Below are 18306 nucleotides of genomic sequence, written 5' to 3' on the forward strand. Positions count from 1 at the left end.
TATTTTTGAGAGAGTCGTTGGAATAGAATCGTTTCGTGAGTCTACAGTTTTGTAATTCTAACAAGAAGAATGATAATGGCCGCAACACAGACTCTTGCATAACGCATAATGCATAGTGCATAAGGGAATCGACCAATCGAAATTCTTCTTTTCCATGGAATGGAAGGAAAGGAAAGATTCTGATTAGTTGATTCGCTTATGCACTATGCGTTATGCGTTATGCAAGAGTCTGTGCTACGGCCTTAACACTTTCTTCTATCTCTTCTTCTCACAATTTCGAGTTTCTGTAAAGTTATTTAATGAGAAAAGTTGAAAAGTCAGAGTGATTTATGTCATTTGAATCAAATATCCATTACGTCATATATATATATATGTATATATTTATAAATGCTGAGGCCTTTATTTCATTATTTCTTATTTTTCAAACAAATTATTCGTCAAAGGCAGGGAATCAATGGAGTGAATAGTTTCAAAAATATAGCTTTTATACATATTTCATCGGATGGCTAATCAATTAACTTTTATCAATTAATTTTTAATCAATTTTTAAAGTGTGAATTTTTAAAATTCGCACTTATATATATATATAATACATTTAATTTATTTCTCCTCTTTATCATATCACAAAGATAATGTAGAGTCATGGTGAACAATACCCGTGATACGTTTCGAATTAAACGGAGAATTTCAAGTCAAGTCAGTATCGATGGGCCAAATGGTGTTTCACTTTCGGCGTCCGAAGAATTTAATTCTTCGGACGAATACGCACGCGATTAACTGCCGTGTCAAGGACAACGCGTCTATTCTCGCGTGCTTTCCTGAGAAACACGAATATCATCCCATTAGCGAAGTGTTGTGACGTCAGGACAGTTATCCTGCAGAATTCCTCCTTATATATTATTCTATACCTCTTAATCAGGAATGGCCGCGTCTCGATCATTTTGCCGCACCCTTTTCCGTTTTCTATTTGTATCTTTCAATTGATTAGTACTATTATATTTTTATTTTTATGTGTAAATGTTTATTAATGTTTGTTAATGTTTTTTTGTAAGATAAAGTTAAAAAAAATGAAATTACAATAATTATATTCCTTTTTGTTTCTTAACTGATTAATAAAGACATTATTAAAACGTTTTCTGATTAATTATTACTTATTATTATAGTAATTACAATACACATGTATCTTAATATAGCATATATCTCACAACCACCGTACATTGATCGTACACAAGGGTTGCGTTCCGTTTCACCCATGATGTATCTTTTATCCCTATTATTCACCTAATGTTAAACAAGAATAAATGATGTATTATGCACAGCATGCGTAAAACGGAACGTAGTTCAAAGGTATATAGGGACCGTATGGAAATTTGATTTTGCCGCAAATGAAATCCGGGATTTCTAAAGCCGGCGTCACACGATGCTTGTTTTCTTGCTGGATTGCTAGCTAGAATAAATTCTTGCCACCGTATTGGCTACGATGCTGACACTATCAGTACCGTGGCCAATACGATGGTAAGATTCTAATCTAGCTAGGAATCCAGCAGGAAAACAAGCATCGTGTGCGGCAGGCTTAATACAGACTAGTGCTGCATTCATGCTTGCCCTTAGCCCCTGCTGAGTTATAGAATAGAATAGCCTTCTATTCAATGACCCGTATTCAGAAAGCGCTTACAACAATATTAGTGCGCTAACATAATGTACTTTATGTCACGCATATTAGGATAACTCCGGCAAATACGTCGCCCTGGGGGATTTACGCCCCAGAAGTCAGAAAAAATAGAAGGGGGGAGTGTAATTTTCCCGCAACTACTCTGTTACATGCCTTTATGTTATATTAGTGTTGTGTTATGATTTCAGTTTTTTACTGTTAATATTAATGAAATTATTATGAGTTGAATCGATTTCTCACTGTAATAAGTTGCGCTATTGTAAATTATAATATACATAAAATAATTACTGTAGAGCGTGTAAAAGATCTAGTGGTTATTTCGTGATACATACGTGTAGAGGAATAGTAAAGTATATTTTATAGCAAAATACAAGTGCTTTGCTTTCGTATTCTTGGTTTAATTTGCTGTCTTGTATATCCCACCTGTTTGGGATATACGGCATTTTTAGCGGATGGGATTTATGCCCAAAATACAAAGTGCGCAGATTGAATTCAGTGCACTAAATGCAATGAATATATTACATGAAATATGTACCTCATATCATAACACTTGTAATATATGTAGGAAGATTGTAATTATTATTTATTACTTCATATACATATTTCTCATTCTTATTCCTTAATAAAATTGTTATATAAACGTATTTTATAAGTTATTGTCTTATTTATAAGCATTATTTGTAATTTTTTCATGAGCCGTATATACTTCCCTTTCCCTCTACACTGTTAAATCTAGTGTTAAATTTAACTTAACGTGAGTCGCCACTGCTCCTACTTAATCATATCGTTATTTTATACTAAAACAATGGTTATATTTGATACTATACAGTGTCAATTTGATATTATATAGTGTTAAATTGACACGATATAGTGTCAAATTTAACTATCGTTTTGGTAAAAAATAATGATATATTTAGTAGAAGCAGTGGCGACTCACGTTAAGTTAAATTTGACACTATAGATTTAACAGTGTATGAATAGCCACATACCTCACCCCTATGGGATATACGGCAAAAATGCAAGGGTTTCAAAAAGTTCATTTCTTAATACGAAAAATAAATATATATATATATATTTCAGATTTCTAATATTTTTTTCATAGTAGTAGACAGTACAAAGTTTTTACTGATATAGTTCGTTTACTTTAAACATAGTAAATGATACTTAATAAATTAAGTTTTTGATAGGTGCGGCGTATATACCGGAATTACCCTATAGAATTTCAGAGAGCACTTTTATCGATAAAAGCGCGTTCTGAATACGGGCCTATAACTTTTAACGCAAGTTTCGTTATCGTTATAATACCGTTGCGCAGCTTTTTTGTCATGGTAAAAAAAACTGCGTAACGACGTTATAAAGATAACATACATACGTATATCATAGATTCTTCATTTAATAAGACATTTTTAAGCAAAATCAGTAAAAAAATTGTTTTTTTTAACGACAAACAATGTCATCTCTAAGAGGTTAATAATAGAGCAAGAAAATTCAACTGATATTTAATGACTACGAATGTTTTACATTAATCGCTCGTACTTCACAGAATGTGCATCACGTATTAGTGAGATTTAATGCGGCCGCTCATCGCGAGGAATTAGGCCGAGAGGACCTGTCGTCGGTGTCCTTGACACGCTGAAAGTGAGTCCAGTCTCGCGCGTACTGATTTTAAGAACTTGCGCAATCAGTCGTAGGTGTAGAACGCGGTGCCGTTCGATACCGAAAACCACATGCCGACGGCCGACGGTCGCGGCGCGCGACTGCAGATTATGCAAATTCTGTATCTCCAATAACGTACGACGATTTCTGCCGTAACTAGAGCTTTGAACTTGAAATTGCCGTGTAAATTTCAGTTAAATTTAAGTTCTCGTGTTATCGTAATAAAGAACTAATCCAAGAAAGCACCGGATATTATTAATTATTCGCTGGTATCAGCGAATACAGGCATACATACAGTTTTTTTATCTCGTCTTTCACATATTTAAAGTTCACGTAAAATAATTTATATATATATATATATGTAAAATATTTAATGTGTTTAAGTCTTTTATTTTATTATATAGAACTATTATATGAACTCTTGGAATTGATGAAATGTACTACATACATAACAATTATCTATAATGGGTTCGAAGAAAATAATTGACAAAAATGGCTTTTCAATGTCATTATAACTTAATATGTAAATAACGGCTTTTTAATATCATTCTAATTTAATATATAAATAAACAGATATCTAATATGATCTTGTTACAAATATCTTCGTTTACAGAGTAAAGCATCGACTCTGCTGATGCATTATTGTTACTTAAAAAGTAATGAATTGTTATTTTTTTACTTTTTCATATACTAATTAAAGTAAGATACTAGATTTATTCCTTCAGCTATTTTTACATAAAAGTATAATTTTATACAGCAAGCTTCGCTGGCGAAAGCCTCCTCCTCCGTCGATTCATGCGAAAATGTATGGCCAGTGAAGAAACACTCATAGTTTGACGTTGTTCCGCTGTAAGCGAAGCAAAACTGACTCTACTTGATTGACCAAATGCTTTGAAGCATTTTTTGAGTAGTCAATTTTTTTATTAGTCTATTCCCTTCTCCATCCAGGAAAAGGGAGACGATCAGGGGGTCCAAACTCCCCTCTTGATAAGAGAGGGCCAATTTTTAGCGTCACCATGGTTTGAACCCGGAAGTGGCGAACTAAAATGGATCACGTGACACCATACCGACGCACGTCAAGACGAACGAGGAGACTCGCGATAAATGTAATTATAATGCAATGCACGTTTAAAGCTGGCCACACTTTTTGAAAATATACAAATAATGTTGTGCAACGCTTAGATCGAGACGAGCACATGTCTGCCCCAACCAAACGATCTCTCGAAAAGTAGTAACTTGTCTCTTGCTGAAAAGCTCCCATTAAATATAATTTTATAGAATATATAAATATCTTACATAAATCGTCTTTGAATCGTCTTTGAATCGTTTTTAAAACGGTATTTTAAAAACACCGTTTGTTAAAAAATCAAAAGGTAAAAATTATTGAGGGGGCATTGCCCCGCCAATAAAATTATTGGGGGCAAAAAATGGTTTGCCCCCCCCGTAGTCGGACGACCTAGCGGGGAACCGGGCACCTATGGAGTTTGGACTTGAATCCCCTGGAGATTTCAGCAAAGAATGTTTGAACTGCTTCCTTTCAGCAATTTTAGTCAATACCTTCCTTTTAGCAATATCTGGTATTTTAAACAAGGGTATAAGGAACTCAATGGTAATAGAAATCAATTTCAAAAATTCATGACTAAAAACGGTTAGTCCTCGATTTCACACAGCGTGTGAAATCGAGGACTTTAAGTATGGTCAGAAATTTTTCTTCGTTGTATTCATAATCGTATTTGTAGGAATAAAGTACCATCTCCTTTAACTGAACGCGGACATCATAGCTCCATAGGCATGGAAGAGATTGAAGAAAACTGGTCACGTGATCTCCGTCCTGATTGGACGCGGGCATTCACATAATAAACAATTTGCCACTCTCTCCTTTTGAGACTCTCTAACGCTAAGGCCCAGTTCCACAACTCACAGTTAATTCTTAACCGAGGTTCAACTTGTTCATTTTCGTATGCGATATTTTTAAAGTACACAGCCCATATGTCTAAAAAAATAAAAATCATTTGAATGAATGAGACGCAAGCTTTTAGAAAATAGATGTACGTTCGCACGTACCATATTTATTAAATAATAATGGAGGGCAGATAAAGGAAAATCGTAAGGGACGTCTAGGAACTATCACACACTGTGGTATTGAACTCTTGACCGATCCGTTCCGGATCGTTGCTTATATCTCAGGAATTCAAGCGCATTCGTTTATCGGCATAATAAATAGTGGAGGAAAAATCTCCTTTCGTGGAATATTTTATCGATTTTTCCTGTTTGCTCAGCGGAAGACTAATTTGGAAAGAGGAGAAAGGAATATGTTTTGTTGTCTGTGATGTCTTTTACAATGATCAAGTATGCACGTGAACAAAATTACGCCTGTATTAATCGCTACAGAATTATACATCGAAGAATTGATGGTTTATAAAAGAATTTTAGATACTTAGATTTTAGTTTAGAAAAGCTTGATATAAGTAAAAGATAAAAGGCAATGTGGTGACTCTATTTCAAATATTCTTCAAATTCTTTTAAATTCTGTTAGAAGTATTTTACATATGTTCGTTTCCATTATGTCATCTAATTGACAAAAGGTACAAAAAAGAATTTTGTCTCTTATCTTTAATTTTCTGAAAGGGCAGTGACATTTTATGTTAAAGCAATACATACAACAATGGCGTATCACAGGATTCGAAATTTCAGGTAATAGTCCAAACACTTAATCTTATCTATGAATGATAAAGATATAAGGTGAACGACTCCGAGATCGATTTAAAAAATTCAATTTCAAATATGTATAAAAAGAAGTAAAATTATTGTTACGTTTGATATATTAAATTTTATGTTGCCATGTTAATCTCTTTTATATTGCATAACCTTTTATTAAACGAATCATATTTTTTACAATTTATTGACTTACAAGGACTAGGTTTATATTAGTTAGATTTATATTATATTATGATCTATCTGTCATTATGTTGTAATCAACTGAAATATATATTATAAAGAAAATAGTTATCTGTAAATTGGATGCATTGAACAAATAGATTAGTTTTAATGCTTCATTCATTTGTCGCTTACAATGTTCATGAAAAGTATGAATTTGTCTGTTGTAGCAGCAAGGATGCAAATATAGAGAAAAACACTTTCCTAGTAAGGTAAACATTCCGATGACCGGACATGTACATATGCTGGACACTTCCACAAAATTTATTATTATTAATTTCAAATGCTCTTTTTATTACAATACTATATTTTAATTATATTTAAAAATTATAATTAAATTATAATATTATATTTAAAAAAGCATTTCATATTAATAATAATAAATTTTGTGTAAGTGTCCGAACATAGATAGAGGAAAAGTCCTTATTATGAGATACCGAGTTCATTTTGAATAAATTCTGGAAATGTATGGGCAAAATTTTAAAAAATAATAGGTAATTTAAAGGGACTTTAATAAGCTTTAAGATATTATGTTATGTAAAATTTAATTCAAATACTATTTTCTCTGAAAATTAAAGAAATGTAAAAAGTGAGCAAATCGCAAAATGAAAAAATTGTGCTCATAATATGAGGTACCTCGAGAAATCGATAATAAAGCGCAAAGTACATTAGTATTGCAATTAAACAACTTTATTTAATTTTTCTATAATACTAACAAACACAGCGCGCAAAATGAGCATGCGATACATTGTACCCAGGACTCGTCTTCAGGCAGTTCTCATTAATTCAAATACGCATCACATCCATTTTTGACACTACGATTTTATTGATAATTTCGCAAAATAGATGTGGTAACCTAGTTTCTATATCGCAAAAATGAATATTGATGCTGGTGTAAATGTTGCGCGAAAATGGCTGACATGGTTCTTCTCAGATTCTCTCTTTGATTTCTTTATCAACACATTTCGAGCGCGAAAGTAAATGCAAAAGCCTTTTTTTAAATGTTCTTTCCGACCACATAGGTGTTGGAGGGTTGACGGGCGGCAAGTATTTCACTACCTAGGAGCGGTAAAAACCGTAATTTGGCTCTGGAAACTCTGCTATCTCATATTAGCCGCCTATCTTGTAATAGAAGGCTTTCCTCTACATTAGTGTATCCGGTGAATACTCCTAATATTCAAATAAAAAATGAATATAAATACTCATTCGAATACACTTCTTTTTTATTCGTCAAGAAACGAATAAATACTTTTACATTTCATTTGAATGAATATTTTTTTAATATGATTACGAATATTTTCGTTTCGTATTCACTTTTACTCTATATTATCTGCACATAGCTTGCAAAGCTTGCAAATGGAAACAGAAATCTATAAAAACAATGGCTACGATTACAGCGTGCGCTTAGACCGCGACCTATACGATGTACGTCCTTGCTTAATCTATAGATTAAACAAAGATATTTTTATTGAGAATAAATAATATATCTCAGAATTTAATGTCCACAGACCATAATGAAAGACCAAGATATCTTATAAAATGTTTTTGATGTAACCGGAATTATATCGAAATATGTATGTCTACTCTATCAAATAGATATTTATAAATAAAAAATATATTGCTTTCTAAAATATTTTTCAAAATTTCTAAGTTTCCTTCATAAAATCTGAATATTACAATGACAAAAATAAATAAAATTCATTTTTTTACTTAAAGTTATCAAATGGTTATAATTAAGGGGTAACATTTGCTTATTGAAACTTTCTTTATATTTTGTTTGAATGAATATAAATACTCTTTAAATATTCATAGTTTTTTTGTGAATAAATATTTTTTGAAGGCCCAAAATTTTGAATGAATACATGATTACATTTTTTTTTAATGTGAAAATTTTGAATAAATATAATTTGGAGCTCTATTACAAATTTTTGTATTCATTATTTTTGTATCGGGCACACTACTCTACATATTCGGTCACTGGGGCGTTTAATGGAATATTATTATTGCGCATGGTTTAGCGCCCAGACACTAGTGTCAGGATACACTATTGTGTATGCCAATTTCTGCGACCGCACTCACGAGCGTGGTGCCACTTCGTCGCGCGTTCGCGAGTATTGCTCTACCTCTCCTTCGGCGATACTTTCGCGACAACAAAAATACTCCACGCCACAACGGCTCTCTCAAATCTTACATACTCTAAATTTCACGGTCAATAATTGGGCGCCAGGCACGAGAGAACGTGCCACTCTTTCTGAGATCTTTTCGGTACGTTCTCACTCTAAAATACGGAGATGTAGAGACTCACGAATGCGGACGGCTCTGATAACCGACTGCTCAGTCACGATAATGGCACAGGGGGTGGTTCGTGGTCGGGAACGGAGGATCTTTGGAGAACGAGTAAGGCGAGAAACAGTAAAATAGACAGAATTAATAACAGTAAGGTTATTGTGTTTCCCTATTGTGTTTCCTGACAAAACGAAAAAATTCTTAAAAGAATGTTTTAGGTCTATTCAAGTCTATTGTGTAGAAGATTCTACAAACAGGAAGCAGGTAGAATATATTCACCTGCTGCTCTTTTTTTAAACTGAATGACCGATGGATTTTCAATCATGTCAGGTCATAAGAGAGGTCATCGTGGTTTTCGCGCGCTTTTACGAGGGCAAATCAATAAATACCCGTGTTTGAAGACAGGTGACGTTGCTGATGCAAGTTGGCATTACCATCGTGTACTATCATCTTTCAAATGACGCTATACAAAATTTCAGAATGATTCATACAATAGTCTTGATTTGACAGCAATTCGTAGTGAAAGTGTTTGATGTTTTCCGATACAATGGAAAAAGAACAATATCAATCCGTGATTCGCTTTTTATTTTTGGATGGAAAAACGTGCGAAGAAATATTTTTAATATATATGTGCGTATACAACGTTAAATTGAAAAATTCAAACAGCGACAGTTTAACGATGTTTTGACGATCGAGCGTTTTTACTTTAATTTGACATTATGAAATTATCTTAAACACATATATTCTACACTGAAGAGGACCCAATACCAGAATTGAAACGTCTCTCTCTCTCTCTCTCTCTCTCTCTCTCTCTCTCTCTCTGTATCACATTTTTTTAATATACACATTGGATTACACACGAACAACTGGTGTCGGCTCACATTTGGCAATTCCTTTTACATCAATGTATTTAATCGTTTAATTTATTTGGAGAGCCTCTTGTATTTTTAATTTTATTGTTACTTTTAAAGTGTTATGCACGTTAAATTTTTTTTATTAAAAACATAAGTATTTTCCTAAAATATATATTTTTCTAAAACGCATATACACACACACAAAATATATATACACGTACTTTGAAAAGATGCAAATACTAAGGAATATCTGTATTATCTATAAAGCCTTAGTTAGGACTGATATATATTCGTTTTAGATTTGTTTTTCTTTTTCTTTTTTTGTTTGCTGATGTCAGACCGTCACGAAATGTCAAAAGCGAGTGGCTGCTTGAGTTTATATCCGGTATGTCAATATCCGTCGATAGTTGTCGACGGATATATTCGACAAACGAATAATACGACTAAAGAAATCTGATTGGTGTGTGTAGGAAATATTTTTACAACCGGTCAAGAATGCAGCCATATTGATTTAACGGATGTTAATAGTGCAATCATTTTTCCCGCGCAATTTAGTAACCAAGGACTTCACAAACTCGGCCATTTGAACTTTCAATGCTAAAATCGGAAGAAGTATTAAAATGACAAAGTTTGTTTAAAGTTGATTTGAACAAAAGTTTGTAGCACTACGAACTTTTGAATTCAAGCATCTGTAACTTCGTTTAAAATGAACAAAATTTAATTTATAAAAAGGTAAAACTTTAGATTAAGGGTGACCTTATCGATTTCAGTGATCTTGACATATATTATTACAGTCATGATCCTGAGTGACCTCCAACAGGTTTTAACCATCGCTCGTTAAAAAGTTACGAATAAAAAGTTTTTATAAATGAAACGTAATTCTTGCAATTTCGTAACGACTCTTTACGAGATCATCCCACCTTCTTCCCGTGTTTAGGAGCGTAACACGCCCATGAAAAATATAGACTCCCTCTCCGTGACTTTCTACGACAATAGAGATCCACTTCACATTGCCCCCTCCTTGCCAAGGGAGGAGCGTTCGACTTTCTACAAATGTTCTTTAGAGAGAGAGAGAGAGGGGGGGGTGCGAGAAAGAGAGAGAGAGAGAGAGAGAGAGAGGGTGCGAGAGAGAGAGAGAGAGAGAGAGAGAGAGAGAGGGTGCGAGATAGTTCTCTTAATATTGTAATATAGCAGAAAAGAAACAATAAAAAAATTTGCATTAATAAAAGATGCACTTTGACTCTGATTGTTCATAACTCCGTTAAAAATCATCACGCGTACCGCAATTTAAAAAATAGATTCTTAAACTTCTGAAATTTCGCTCTATTGAATGGTATAATTACCAAATTTTTAAAAAACGTGCAGACATTGTACAAATGAAGTAGCGCTACGAACTTTTGCTCCGACTTAATACATTATAAATAATAGGTATTATTTAAACTCACTGTATACAGAGAAAAAGGTTTCTTTGGATTTAGTATTCCTATTTATTTGACTTTTAAAATTTGACTTTTAAAATTTAATTTTATTGAAACAACATGTGCTTATACGAAATATTATTTGTTTGAATAAAAATTTTGTTGTTTCATTCAAGAAACCTTTATTGTTTGAGAGAAATAACATTATTATTCGAAGTAATATTTTTCAATCAAATAATATATTATTTGGTTACAATGGATATAAACAATGAAACAAATTATTTATTTGAAAATGGCAAAATATGTTGATAGAGGTTATGGTAGAGGTTATGATAGAGGTCCATATGCAAATAATTGCCATCTTAGAACAATCATTATATTTTTTGACCGAAATTATGAGAACAATGGCTTATACGTCTAACGACAGGATTAAACGAACAGCACTATATGCTATATCAATTATGTTTGTGCAGTACAATTTGATCACGCGAATGCCGAAGATAGACACATTTTATCTGTTCAAACAAATAATATATTTAAGACAAAGATATACTCGTACATTGTTTCAAATTCAAACAATCGCGCTTATTGATTTAAACATTGGTTTGTTTGGACCATTCCAAATCTTTTAATTATTAATTCGTTATAATAAAATTGATAATATAAAATTGACAACGGCCAATAGCAATCAGAAAACATGTTCCTATTCGATATTGCTTGCCGGTAATTAACAAAGTCTGTATATAGTTTACGTCTATTAAGCTGGCACAGCCACTTTAGCACAATCAAATGCGACCTATACTACATTTTTTTGCTAATTTTTTGCTCTATTTCCGATTTTTTGTTCATTGTTTTTCAAGTTGTTAAAATATCTGAAAGGAGCATTATAAACGGTAGCTTTAAGAAAGATTGTTTGAAGATATATAAAATTACAGTCAAAAAATTGAACCAACAGTGTAGCTATGCTAGCTCGCGTACAAAAGTAAAGTACATTAACCCTCAAACGGCACACTTCATCCCAGCACCCATAAACGGCACACTGCGAATTGGGATTTTGCAATTTCATTCACTTATTTAACCATGATAATATTCTTCAAAATACTTTCAAAACCATACTTTCTTGGGATAAAATTTCTCAAGAAAGCGATTGGTGCAACTCAAATTTAGTTAAATTATTCTTAAGTTATAAAAAATTTTTTATTAAAAAAAGATCTTTTTGAAAAATATGTTTTGAAGAATATAAATTAGTTATTTTTGAAAATAAAAGCAATCGAAATAAGACGCGATTTTTTAGTCAAATGTATGTACTTTTATGAAAACATTACGCCGATGCTATAAAAATAAATTAAATATTTTTCCCAATGGGTCAAAATTGTGGTATTTTCGAATGTGGTATATCACAGATAAAGAACAGTAAATACTGTAATATTAAAAATACACAAGTATATTATTGTATAAAATTGTGTTTTTTTATGTCAAGGATAACCTTATCTAACGTAACATAATAATAATAATTATTATTATTATTGAAACACTCGCATTCAATACATACAGGAGCTCTGTGCTCGTCACACATTCTGCGAAGACAATTCGGACATTTCATGTGCGTTCGACCGCTTGCATCGTTATCACAAAGAGCATATCTTGCCCTAATATTGCGTACTCTCTAAATCTGAATCAGTGGATAATCACTGATATGCCACTGGTAATCAGTGAATTAAATGTGAGATCCCTAACCTAGCTAATCTTTATTATGTGATCTAACTAACCTTGTTTTAGTGCTTAAATTCAATGAATATGGTATTGGAAAATTGAAATTAACGTACAAATATCAGTATTTTAGTTATATAATGCTCAAACATTCTTTCTTTTTTAGTTGAACTTCACTGATTATCAGTGTTAAGTATGCCACTGGGTAATTAGTGACTATCCACTGATTCAGATTTAGAGAGTATGACATTCAGAGTAGGTGCAACTGGCATGTCCATGTCCAAAACCTTCATAATGATTTTCTTTATAGACGTACGTACTGTTTGCGACTCAAAACGTCGTCGCAAATGTGGCTCTACTAAACTTTTAGCTAACTCTTTCAAAAACTTAGATCGATTAAGTTTTGGATTTTCAGCTTTGAGATTATGCAAAGTACAAGAATTTATGCCAGCCTGATCTAACATGTTATAAAAAAATCTAAGAGACCATCTTCGAGTGCGTCGTGTGGTAGTGAAATGGTGACATTTTTTATCAAATGTGTCGGTTGCGCCTTTATAAGTATTATAAGACATAATTATTTCCGGTTTATTTGTTTGTGCATTGATAGCAGATGTATGATGAGCAGATGACAATAAAAGTACGATTTTATTCTTACGTGGAACGTACGAAACAAACGTTAAATTATTCGCTAAAGACCACAACTTGGCATCTTCTAACAGCTCACTAGTGCGAATCCGCACTAATTAAGATTTCAAAAGTTTCTCACTCGGTTACACGAAAGCGAATGAATATCTGTTTATGCGTAGTATTTACATAAGGGAACAGATATATTTAACGTTGTAGAAATAGACCTTGGAAACTGTTGTACTCGTATAAGGAAAAATGCCAATGTTTTGAAAATTTTGCTGGTGCGAATTCGCACCAGTGTGCCGTTTGAGGGTTAAAGCAATTAATTGCTGGACTAATTTTGATCTTAAAATGTTTCTAGATTTAATTGCTCTAAGAATATTCCGAATCGGAATTTTTTACTTTTTGTTTAAGTCAAAAAATTGGACCAACAGTGTGGCTGTGCTAGCTTGCGTACAAGAGTACGCGAGTTGGTCCAATTTCTTTGTTTAATAATATATAAAATTACGGTAAATCATTTAATCTAGCAAATATAGTTTACAATTCTTCAATTAAAGCTCTTTTCTATACGATACAAGCAAAATATTCGCGTTTTTTTTTTGCATTGAGCAACTTTAACTTTAATATAAAGGCGTGGGTGCTAGTCAATTTGTTTTGTATAAAGAGGCATTGCTTCTTGAAACTGAATTTAATTTTGAATTTTTCCATAAAAGCCTCACTGCATGAAAATGAATCTTCCACTTATTACAAATGGGGGTAAACCTTCGGATGAGCTGCATATTCGAAACGAAACAAACGACCACGTGTTTTTGATGTATTTTTGGCTCCTGAAAACAAATATGACAGCAGAAATTGGCGCTCGGCCGTATCTTGGCCGCAATTTCGAAAAAACATCGAAAAAACGTGATTTTTTTTAGTTTTTTGTATTTATTTCGAAAAATGCAAATCGTATGAAAAAATGTTTCAAACAAAAAATGCAGAGCGGAAAATCCTCTACAAATAAGGTTTGATACACTTTTGTCGTATCTTGTATAATAAACGCGTAATCCGTAGTTAAAGTACCCAACTTAATCAATTAGGTTTCTCGCAAGTGAAATGTGCCGAAATTTAGTATATATGAGGACGTGATTCGCAGGCATTTTATACAGTATCTTATAGATATATCTAGTCATAATCCATTAAATTAATAACCATTAATAACCCATGTGGATAGTAGGATGTATAGACAGTAATGCTTGGGTTCGGGCGGCTACGCCGCCCGAACGAAATAGAATAACATAACCTACCCGCTTGGGGCCTAACCGCCTAGAAGTTACAGCTGAGACAGTGTCTGCTTGGAATATTCCTAACCCAATGAAGACAGTGGGGTGTGAGAAGACTTTTTAAAGACAGTAAAAACCCATTTGGAATTCTCACCCCAAATATCAATGGGTTAAAAATATTCCAAGCAGACACTGTCTCAGCTGTAACTTCTAGGCGGTTAGGCCCCAAGCGGGTAGGATATGATTTTATTTCGTTCGGGCGGCGTAGCCGCCCGAACCCAAGCATTACTGTCTATACATCCCACTATTCACATGGGTTATTAATGGTTATTAATTTAATGGATTATGACTTTAAATTTCGTGCACTCTTACCGAAAAGTACGTACAACGCATGCACATGTGATCACAGAGCATAAACGTGTAAGTAAAGGCCGCACAAACGTGTAACTAGTCACTTTCATCGCTGTTTTACGGGCTTCCTTTTGTGATTAGGACAAAAATGTGTAGAATCTTTTTTATAGAGAATTTCATGCTCTACAATTTTTGTTTGAAACATTTTTTTGTACGATTCGTATATTTCGAAATAAATGCAAGAAACTTAAAAAAATGTCGTTTTTCAGCTGTTTTTTCAAGATTGCGGCCAAGATACGGCCGAGCGCCAATTTCTGCTGCCATATTCGTTTTCAGGAGCCAAAAATACATCAAAAACACGTGGTCGTTTGTATGATTTCGAATATGCAGTTCATCCGAAGGTTTACCCAAATGGGAAATAGAGCTACGAGCCAAAGTTAATATATATGGTCAACATTAAAATACAAATAAAAATAAAATAAACATCTAATAACTTTAATACGAATACCGGTAATCACAAACGTTTCGATCCGTATCGAATCCTTTTCAATGTTAGAATTGATGAATATATAAATTAAAAATTAAAAATTAGACTTCGATAACTTCTCTCTATCTCGCAGTACTTCCGCCAACATAATTGGTACGATGTGGAATAACCAGTTATGTCCGATTTTAGTTCAACATAGGTCATACAATTCGGTAACGAGAGACAGTCATCTAAAATACAGTAATATAAAATATGAGATAATAAATTACAATAGTCATACATAAAAGTCCATCGGTAATAAATATAAACAAAATAATAGAGTCGATAATATAGTCAGTGATATGGTCAATAATATAATGTAATCGTTAATATAATGAAATGATATGCAATAAAGTCAGACATATATGTAGTTGTACAATATAAAACAGAAATATGAACTAATATAAAATGTAATGTATGCGGAGAACGATAATAAAATAATAAATAATAAATAGGTAAGAGAGAATAAAATATGAATACCTTCATGTATATTATAATAGACTAATGCGAGAAGAGTTAAAAATCTTGTCTTCATTTCGTTAGTATATACTTAGATATTACAGACATTGAACAAGAAGGTAGATAGAGAATAGCAAAAGAGGGGAAAAACGGAATAGTCAAAGAAACAATAGAGGAGAGGGGGCAAACAAAGAAAGAGAGAGGAAGGCAGTTATGAAGGAGAGAGAGATTGTATAACTTGCAAATAAGAATCCGGCAGAGAATCCGTATCATTTTGTTTATTAAGACCTTGTTTTTGTCTTTTTATGTGAATCATCTCTGATATCAATCTTTTGTTATAAGAAGATTCACTATCCAAAATCTCTACCTGATTCCACCTAAAGTTATGTTCCAAATCTATACGGTGGTCAGTTATGACCGTAGGAGAACCAATATTTTTTCTTATATCAGAGATGTGTTCTTTTAATCTCATACCTAGTTTCCTCTTTGTTTGGCCAACGTAGCTAGCCTCACAGTCGTCACAAAAAATCTTGTAAACTACATTCTGATTGGATAGTAAATCTAGTTTATCTTTACCTCTTTTGATAAGACATTTAAGTGTGTTAGGGATGGAAAAGGCTAGTTTGTGTGCAATGGAACATACTGGAAATAGGAAGGAAGCTTTCAGAGATGGATTTGACGTAAGGATTGTAAAATATTTTTCTTTGACATAAGTATTATGCGTACTGTGTTTTTTACGTATATGGAATTTTACTCTTGTTTCAATTATAGAGAAAGTCTTCCACTTATGTTTTCTTATATTTTCAATAAGCGATGGCTCTTTATAAATTGACTAGCGTCTATGCCTCTGTATTAAATCTGTATTAAATGCCTCTGTATTAAAGCTGCTGAAGCACTAAAAAAATATTTTGCTTGTATTGTAGAAAAGAGCTCTAACGAATTGTTGAACTATATTTGCTAAATCAAATAACAGATGATTTACTGTAATTTTATATATCTTCAAACAATCTTTCTTAAAGCTAGCGTATGTATAATGCTCCTTTCAAATATTTTAACAACTTGAAAAACAAACTTGATGCTCGGTATAATTTTATTCTAGATGTAACTGTTTTCGAAATTGGAAGATCCTTATTTGTATATTTTAAATTAAAGCATATTACACACTCTATACAGAATTCGAATTAAATATTAAACTGCACGTCTTGCAAGAAATAAATAAGATTTAAGGCTATGTTTTTCCAACAAGAATAAGATTAAGCGTCCTCTTAGATATGACCTAAAAATAGAATCTGCAAGTCATCGACCTCTATTTATTTTACGAAATAACTTAGAGTTCTTTTGAAAAAAAAAACTGCATTCTGTGCCACATTCTCCAATATAATAAATCTTGTGAGGTTTCTTGAGAAGAAAGGCGAGACTAACGAGAGTTCAGGACAGGTCGTTGAGTTTTAAATCGTGAATGAGAAGAATTTGTGAATGTGATGATTTTAAATAACCATTCGTATCATTCATACCATAGGCTATTTTTTTCTTCTGTTGTTCCGCTTTTTAAGTTCATTACTTCGAGGGTTGATGAACGCAAAAGAATTTCTTCGATTCACTTTGACCTAGCTGAAAAGAGTAGAGCAAAATTGTAAAACTAATTTCATCTCAAAAAATATGAGTATTAATATATATTTTTTTCGAGTAAGCATATTATAGTTATAGTTTACAGTTTTTGTCTCTCAGAAATTAATTAATTACCGTTATTGATTCTGAAAAATACCCCCCCCCCTCCAGTTACAGTTATAGTTTTTTAAAGAATAACGAGTCGTTATTTATCAATTATTTTTTAATTTTTTTATGGCTTTTTTAATAGTATACAGAAATTTATACATTTAATTCTCAGCAAACCATGAACATAACTGCAACATAAATGTAAAATGATGTATATTTATATACATGTTATATAGGAGCTATATCTATGTTTATACATTCCTAACATTCTAAATTATTGTATTTATTATACTAAACATTCGATTATACGCTATATTATATTAATTATTATTATATAAATGATATTTATTATATAATATATATTATTATATATAATTATACGTCGCTCGACGAACCGTAGCTTAGCCGCAACAGCATACGTACGCAGTGGATTTTCAAACTCGATTTTCTCGAAAACTAAGCAGAAAAAAGATCGAAAAATTTTATTCTATATATTTTGTTTATTTTTTCATAAGGAATTACGTCATGCCCGCTTTTACATATTATTCGGCCGGACCCTGTATAGGTGACAGAGATAGAATTTAGATTTGTGCTATAAATTCTATGCGTATGATACATAATTTTCTATCAGATACAAAAAACAGCTATAATTCTAGTTGGAGCAGCAAAATAATTTTTTGCGTGACGTAGATAATGGTCCAATCCAGCAAGAAATAACAATGGAATCGATGTTGAATCCCTTGTTATTTCTCACTGGGAAAATCATCAAATTTTTTTTTAATTGAAAGTCATAGAAATGTTTTATGCAATTCCTACGAATGAATTAAAAATG

This window comes from Mycetomoellerius zeteki, unplaced genomic scaffold (assembly GCF_001594055.1).
Source record: "Mycetomoellerius zeteki isolate Tzet28-1 unplaced genomic scaffold, Tzet1.0 scaffold44, whole genome shotgun sequence".
In the NCBI taxonomy this organism is placed as follows: domain Eukaryota; kingdom Metazoa; phylum Arthropoda; class Insecta; order Hymenoptera; family Formicidae; genus Mycetomoellerius; species Mycetomoellerius zeteki.